General features: G+C 51.6%; 1 protein-coding gene and 1 long non-coding RNA gene across 7 annotated transcripts in view; one reads left to right on the top strand and one right to left on the bottom strand.

Moving 5' to 3' along the window:
- CHST3 (carbohydrate sulfotransferase 3) overlaps positions 1–7,986 on the bottom strand; it is a 37,237-nt gene that overhangs the window by 25,476 nt on the left and 3,775 nt on the right. Inside the window, exon 2 of one of the 4 annotated variants that reach the window (XM_011355191.2) lies at positions 7,374–7,458. The exons of the other annotated variants lie outside the window; for them this stretch is intronic. The gene's annotated coding sequence lies outside the window, so the exon portion shown is untranslated. The remainder of the gene's footprint in view (positions 1–7,373; positions 7,459–7,986) is intronic. 4 annotated transcript variants of the gene reach the window in all.
- LOC111736492 lies at positions 102–7,119 on the top strand. Of its 3 annotated transcripts, XR_002779189.1 has the most exons (4): positions 102–802; positions 1,599–2,310; positions 3,967–4,062; positions 4,608–7,119. It is a non-coding gene; the product is annotated as an uncharacterized LOC111736492 (long non-coding RNA). The 3 variants fall into 3 exon arrangements; XR_002779190.1 differs by lacking the exon at positions 1,599–2,310; XR_002779188.1 differs by having other exon boundaries at positions 1,599–4,062.

Genomic DNA, 7,986 nt, shown 5'->3' with positions numbered 1-7,986 from the left:
GCTAAGCCACCTGCCCAAGGTCACCCAGCTAGAGATGCAAGCTGGGACTTGAAGTGCAGGGTCTGCTGACCTCAAATCTCAAGCACATTGTTCTCCTGGTACTATTTGTTTTTCTACCTTGGGCCATTCTTATCACTTTCCACTTTGTACCAGAGTTAACGTTTGCCGTATGTACAGCACCAAATTTATAAAGAAAGAAGGAAGGAGGGAAGGATGCAGGAAGGAAGAGAAGCAAGGAGAGGTGGGGAGGGGAGGAAGGGAGGAGGAAGAAAGAGGAGGGGAGCAGAGGAGGCCTCTGGTCACACTCTGGGGTGGGAACGAAGGGCAGACCTCTGCCTGTGTGAGGCCCCACACTGAGCGGACCCTGAATACGAAGTCTGGCCAAGAGGCAGTATCGTCTGGTCAGATCACCGTGGCCAGGCTGACACCACAGTTCCCAGATGTAGGCACCTGCCCAGCCAGACAAGAGGGGGAAATGAAGGAGCAGTCAGGAGCACAGTTAACCAGGAGCCTGGAGAATGCTACCCATGGTAGCTGAGGAGCCTGCTGGGACTACAGGGCAGGAAGGATGTGGGGGCCCTGGTTGTGTCCTCTTTGTCATGTGGGTGGAGTCAAAGGTGACTGCTGAGGGTGGGGGCTGGGATGAGAGTATCTGGGGAGAGTGCCCACTCAGCCATGACCCAGCAGTAGTTACACTAACCGTCCTGGGCAGAGCTAGACTCTGCAGAGAGCCTGTGTCATTTCCTATGTCGCTGTTTTCCAGTTGTGCCTCAGTTTGACGAGTGGTAAAACAGGAAGCTCAGTAAGTATGATTTTAGTTGTTTTAAAACTGGACAATTTAAAAGCAGCTTAAATACAAAAAACTAATAACGCTAGTTGCCTTTGTGGAGAGACCTGGGTGTCTGGGGCAGGTGTGAGAAAGAGATTTTACCATATACCTTTTGTGCCGTTCTAATTTTATACCATGGGTATGCATTACTTATTTTACAAAACTTAATCGAACTAATAAAATAAAAGCAGGTACCAGTTTCCTACCTGTAGAAGTAGAAGCGAAGTTCTTTTGAGGTGAGACTCTCTCATTTTGGACAAGTCATTTTAATAGGCCTCTGAATTTAAGCAGAGGCAAAGCCAGAAAGGAAAATTTAGGGGCAATGAAAAGCAAAAATAACCACACAGCCAAATTTAACTGTCTACTTTCTCTGCGAGAAAAGCAACAACTCTACAGAAATTATTACTGTGGTGACTGGGCCTGAGACTGATGAGGGGGGCAGTAACTGGTTTGGGTCCCCACCCTCCTGTGGAGGGAGAAACAGCGATCCCTGAAGCCCGAGGGGACATGTGGGCTAAGCCGGGCAGTGTCAGGGGGAGCTGCCCTGCAGACCGTGGAATCCTGGGTTATTCCTAGATATTCTGGGGAGGGCAACTGGAATCACGCTAACCACGTGAGCCTGGGCATTAAAGGGTATGAGGGACCCACGAAGGCTGCAGACCCCGCAGACCTCTGGGAGTCCGGCACCTGTCCACTGAGAGCAAGGTGATCGGTCACATGCTGGGTAATCACAGAGGCCAGGCATCTCATGGAGGCCCTTTGTTTCCAGGCCCTTCCAGGACCAGGGTGGCATTGGCACTCAAGCAGGAGGAGGTGGGGTGGAGAAGAAACCTGTCCTCCAACCCCCAACTGAAGCCTGGGTAGGGCCCCTATGACATCAGAACTGCTCCTCGAAAAATGATGACTCATGGCCCAATGGGAATCAGTTTTTCTCTCACCCCAGAGGGTCACTTGCCATGGAAAACAGGGACCCATGACAGTAGACTGAATCAGAAATGCAAGCTTGAAAACAGAGCCAGCCTGCACTGCTAGAGGTCAGAGGGCAGGCTAACTCCTGTCTCTCTGCAGAAAGACTTGAGTCTCAGTTTCTCCCCTTTCCGGCCCAGGGAGTTCAAGAGAGCCAGAAAACCTAAGTAAGCCTCAGTATCCTCACCTGAAATATGGAGAAAATCATGCCCAGAGACTCAGTGTAGGGCTGGTCACTGGGCCCTTCTCTGGGCTGCTGCAGTAGCTGCGGCAGCCTGGCATCCTGTGCCAACAAACTGGGCTGAGGAAGCTGGCACTCAGCCCCTCGCTTGACTCACACTCCTTTTTCCAAGTCTGGCCCACCAAAAGCAGGACAGGTACCCCCCCTGAGCCTCTGTGTTCCTTCCATAGGGGAGAGTCTCACTCCAAAAGGCCATAAGAGCTGGATTTGCATGGCCAAGGAACTGAGCTCTCTCTGCCACCTCTTAATGGAACCACAGTCTCCAAAAGTTCTGGTAAGTGACCCACACTCTAAGATGAAAACTTCCTGGCAGTTCCCGTCTGCAGCACACCATCTGGCAGGCACAGGTTCAGTACACTGCACCTCCTGTAAGTCTCGGGTAGTTTCATTTCTACTGGATGATGGAGTGGTTAAGAGCATAGGTATGTCTGGCGTTGAACAGCCAAGGGTTTGAATTCAAAGGCTGTGTGACCTTGGAAAAGTCACCTAACCTCTCTGGGCCTCAGTGTTGGCATCTGGAAAATGGGGCTACCTCATGCCATCAGATTGATGCAAATAAATCACTCAGCCTGTGGTTGCTTAGTACATAAAGAGCTCTCAGATACTAAACAGTACCTTCTAGAAAGGCAGAGGCCTCTGGGACCTGGCCTAGTACTCGGTACACAGTCCAAACAGGCTTTCTTTTTTAAAAATGATTCCAAGAGAATAGCAGGCATCATTCTCAAAGCTCGACACAGGCTCCTGAGCTGTCCCCTCCCCATTCAGAATTCCAATCAGAGGCCTGGCATGGAGGCCCTTTTGGAAGATCTCTATGCTCATCACCACTACCAGAAGCTCTTGCCTCAGCAGGGTTTATGTATGGGGGTGGGGTGGGGGGCCCCAGGTTGGGCGGGGAGGGGAGAGGAGGGAAAGTGGGAGACAGCAGTTGGGGAGGAGAACCCAGGACAGGAAGCCGGGGAGCAGATCTGGCCCTGTCACCTGGGGTGTGCCCTTGCAGGACTTTGGGCACCAAGTCATCAACAGAACTACAGAGGGCAGACTGGCAGGTAAGCAGCAGACAGCGAGATTCAGTGATGTCATGTTTTCCCAAAATGACTCAGTGGCTTGCCCCTGGGCTATGAATGGTGAGCTGTGTGCTGTGGCCTCAGAGCCTCCCGTCTCCTTGCCCTCCAGGCTTGCCCAGCACCTCTCCTTCTGTTACCTCCTGCCTCCCTGTCCCAGGGAACCATGGCTACAGCATTCATGCTCTGCTTCTCATTGTGACCCCAGCCCAGGGCACATCCCCATGCTGCTTCTGTCATGTCCAATCTCTACATTGGGGGAAGACCTAAGTTCCAGACAGACCTGGGTTTTATTACTGCCTCTGAGTCCTCTTGGCTGAGTGACCTTAGGTGGGTTGCTCTGCCTCTCTGAGCCTCAGTTTCCTCATCTGTAAAAGAGATGCATTGCTAACAATCTTGCTGGGTTGTGTGGGGCTTAGTGAGAATGTCTGTAAAGTACTTGGCACATAGTAGGTGCTTAGCAAATGGAAAGTACGACATTCAAGGGCCTTTACAATCTGACCTCAATTTACTTACTCACTCTTCTTGATGCTCACTGTGTACAAGGCGCTGCTTTAAACACTTGTATAGAAACACATTTTATTCTCCTATCAACCCCATGTGATGGGTACTATTAGTATCTCCATTTTACAGATAAGAAAAGTGAGGCACAGAGAGGTTAAACACCTTGGTCACGGTAGCACAGTCAGTAAGTGGGGAGCAATGTTTCCATGCAGGCAGCCTGATTCTAGAGCCTGCATATGTAACCACAACTCCTTCCTGCCTCATCTCTCTCTCTGTGCATCCTATAAATTACAGTTCTTTCTAATTGGACTCCTCACCATCTCTGCATTTGATCCAAACTTTCCCATCCCCGTGCTTTTGCCTAGGTTCCCTCTTGCACTGGAATATCCACCTGCCCATGAAGCCTTTCCCAAGTCTTTCCTCATGTCCACCTTTGTGGGCTCATCACAGTTGGATCCAAGGTAGTTATTTGCGCTGGTCTCCTCTCCTCTTCTAGCCTGGAGGGGCCTTCTGCTACCCCTAGCCCACCCTGCAGTGTCAGGCATGAGCAGGTACACAGTGCCCGGACAGGTGATGCCCTGGCCGGGGCACCCTCATGCGTGCGCCCCAGGTGGTGTGGAGGAGAATGTAGCACTCAGGGCCCTGCTACTTCTGCGAGGACAGCTCAAGGGCTGCAGCTGGAACTGTCCCTGTGGAGGCAGCCTGCCAGTTGGACTTCTTTGTCTGCTCAGGGGAAAGGACTCAGGCACAGAAGGCTTCCATCACCTGGGGGTCAAGGCCAAACCCTGGAGAGGCTGAACATTTGTCCATCCACCCAGGCGACAGGACTGAGAAGCACTTGCTGGTGGGGTTGAGTAGTGGGGCCCATGGTGTAACCACCCGCCAGCCCACCTAATTCACAGGGGCCTCTCAGAGGTTTCAGGCCCATCCTCAGGCTTCTAGCCCAGCACCCACAGGGTAATGACTGCGAGAGGCCACTTTCCCATTCCCTCCCTGTCCCATACAGGGCCTCTGGTCCAGGCCAGCTGTCTCCTCCCACTCACCATGACTGCTACAACCTCTGCCCAGGCACAGATCACTCCCAGCAGGCAGCCATAGGGAGGGCCGCTGACCTAGGCTACCAGAAGGTGACATCCAAGCTGAGGCCTGAGGAGGAATGGGAGCCGGCCACAAGAAAAGAAGGAAGCAGAGAGTGTTCTCAGCAGCTGGAAAGGCTACAGAGAGCAGGACATGTGCAGATGGGACTTGAGGACGATTTGAAACTTGGAACACCTAGTACAAGGTGAGGGCTGGTGAAAGAAGAGGCTGGGGAATCCAATTCACTGGAAGATCACAGGGCCTGCAGAAGCCATGACATGTCCCTCGAAGAGCTTGGTGCTTACGCCAGGGTGGGGTTTCTGTCTTGCTGGAATGGCCATCGGGGAGATAGAGTCCCCAATCTGCCAGTTCTTTCTTGTTAATTTAAATCCTTTCTGCTGCCATTTACGCCACTTCCCGAGACCGGGTCATTGCCAAGGGGGAGCAGCAATCAGCAGATGGCCTTGCAAAAGAGGCTGCTGCACCATCAGAAACGCCCTGCCCAGGTCAGCCTGGGGAAGGCGAGGCTCTAACGTCCACTCGCAATACCTACAGGGGCTGTGGCTTCGCCTGAAGCCTGCCTCCCCAGAACTTCCTGGCCCGAACTAGTGGCATGCCCTGGCCACAGTTATGCAATAAAAAACAAAAATAAAAAAGTTCTTGTGTCCCATTGGCATCTTGGGCTGCAGCCACAGCAGGAAAGATACATACACAGGTAGTATCGTGGCAGGGTTAAGATTACTGACTCTGGAGCGGGGCTGCAGGGCTCAGACTTAGCTTTGCACTTACGAGCTGTGGGAAGCTGGCAACTGTTTTGCCTGTCTGGTTCTGCGTGCCCATCTGTAAAACGGTAATAACAGCAATACCTACCTCAGGAGCTTCCTGTAAGAACTCAATGAGCACAGGCAGGAAAGGTGCTAAGTATGATACTGTGCATGCTGGTTGTAATCACCGTTATTTCCTGTGTACCCTACCCCCAGGCACCTGCACCAGATGCAAGAGGATAAGGAAAAGTAAAAGAAAAATAGCATCTTTCAGAATAAAAATAAGACAGCGTGTCTGACCTTTGTGGTCAGGGTGTTTCGGTTCTAGGTTCCCTGCGAGGAGCACTACCCCTTCCTGACTCACAGATTCTAGGTTCTAATCTCAGGCCTCTTCAGGCATGTCTATGTTTAACCCTGTAGCAACAGGCCTTCTCCAGAGAAGAGCCATGGGCCACCCCGAAGCCCCGCCTGCATGGTCAGAGTTGTGAAATTCTTTGCTGAAAATCAGTGCTGTCTCAGCCAATGGGTGGCCCAGTTTGTTTTCAAAATATTTCCTCAGATAGCATTGCTTTGGCTCAGACACTTTAGCACTTTCCAGAATCCTGCAGATGGTAAGGCAGCTGGAGAAGAAGGGAGAAGAGGGAAGGAAGAGAGTAAGAGAGGCCCAGGGCTAAATCTCAGGTAGCTGAGTGGACTTGCAGGCACAGGCATGAGCACTGCATGTGTGAACGTCTGACATGCACGCACAGGGCGAATGGAAAGCAGATCAACCTGTAGAAGGGGCTTTAAACCATCTAAGCTATGGAGGCTTCTTATGAAACAGAGCTTTTGTCTGAAGGTTAGCTCTCACTAGGTACAGATACATTATCTAAAGTCACAGATATTAATTCATTTACAGCCCTATTATGTATGACCTATTACCACCCCCCTCTTATCGATTAGGAAACTAAAGCTCAGAAAGGTTAAGTAACTTACCCAAGGTCACATCGCTACTAAGCAGTACTGTGGGCATTCTGTGTTCTTAATCATTACATAATTTGCCTTTCAGAATAAGTGTGTCCCCATGTTTGTATATCCGTGTGTGTGCAAGAATTTGTGCCTACAAATGTTTCTGTGTAATGTGGCTGTGGGGTATATTTGAGTGTGTGTGTATTTCAGCCCATGCAATGTATATGATGACCTGTGAGTATGTGGGTGGCTGCCTCTCTCCCAAGCTATGGGGTTCGCCCACTAAGTTCCCTCTAAGCAGCCTGACAGCAGCAAGCCAAAGGGGCTTCCCACCAGGAGGCAGCACCCAGAGCATTCTGGCTGTGCCCGCTCCCCAGATCTGAGAAGTTTCAGTTTGCTGACCCAGCTTGGCACAGCCACATACAATGAGAAGGCCTCTCAGCCACTCCCTGGGTCAGGGAGGGAGACCCTCAGCTGCCAACCCTGCCGGGGGACTGCCCCCACCCCAGAGCCCTTGTTCTTCCCTTCTCACAGGGTGCTGGGTTTTAGAGTGGGCCAACTGAATTAATTGAAGTTATTAAGTTATCATGAATTTGCTTCTAACCCAATAGACATAGTGTTCAAGCTTCTTGAAACCACTGGTGTGAACTCACACCACCAGTGCCCTAAGCTGATGAGGCCTAAGCCGATATGACTCTGGTCAAAAGCAAAGAACCTTGACATTCTAGTTAGTCCAGGAAGCCCTACAATGTAAATGTATAGTTTTTGTGCGTTTCTTCCCATGTGAGCCCCACCTTGGAGGGACACGACAGGAAAAAATTAGCTTTGGTTCATCCACTCTACACCAATATTTAAGATGCAAAGCTTCATCGGATGCCACAAAACCGGGAAAAGCCTCCACCATTCTCCATCATTAAAGTCAAACTCACCAACCTAGAGACTACCCTCTGCCTTGCTGAGCAGGGCAGGGCTAGGAGACTTACTCAGATGGAACGGAGCTGAGCTGCAACCCCCGGAGGTCTTTTCTCCCACATGCTCCTCTGCCCCAGCCGTTAGCGTGCCAGTGTCCTGCAGCACAAGGACAGACCAATGGTGGGTGTGTTTCCTGCCTTTTGAAGCTCCCAAAGTCAAGGAGAAGGGGCTGGACTAGGAGGGGGCAGGAAGGAGGGAGCTAGAGAAGGCAGCCAGTGAGCCAGGTGTAGCCATGGGAGGGGTGGCCAAAACTTCTCCTCCCAGAGCTTCCAGGCTGGCCTCTGAGATGGTTGTTTACTTGCGGCACTCAGGAGAGGCTGAGCTGGGAACTGGCTTATTTATTTTCCATACTTTTCCTCCAAATCCTTTTCAGAGAGTTCTCAGAACCCCAGAGATAAATTTCCCAGGGCCCCCCAAAACCCACAGTCCCTCAGCACACAGCCATCTTTGTGGGAGGGAAGCAGGGTGGGGCGGCATGAAGGGAGAGGAGAGGCGTAGAGAGGGAGGGATAGGGAGGATGGACACATTGAGTTACTGGTGGTCAGGGCTCCCACGGTCTGCCCGCCCGCTACTCCATTCTAGGAGGAGGGGTTGCAGGAGCAACCAGCCAGATTCGAGGCAGTG

This window comes from Pteropus vampyrus, unplaced genomic scaffold, assembly GCF_000151845.1.
Source record: "Pteropus vampyrus isolate Shadow unplaced genomic scaffold, Pvam_2.0 Scaffold20, whole genome shotgun sequence".
NCBI classification, from domain to species: Eukaryota; Metazoa; Chordata; class Mammalia; order Chiroptera; family Pteropodidae; genus Pteropus; species Pteropus vampyrus.
Note: the sequence above shows the minus strand (reverse complement) of the source record. Positions and strands in the feature narration are given on the sequence as shown.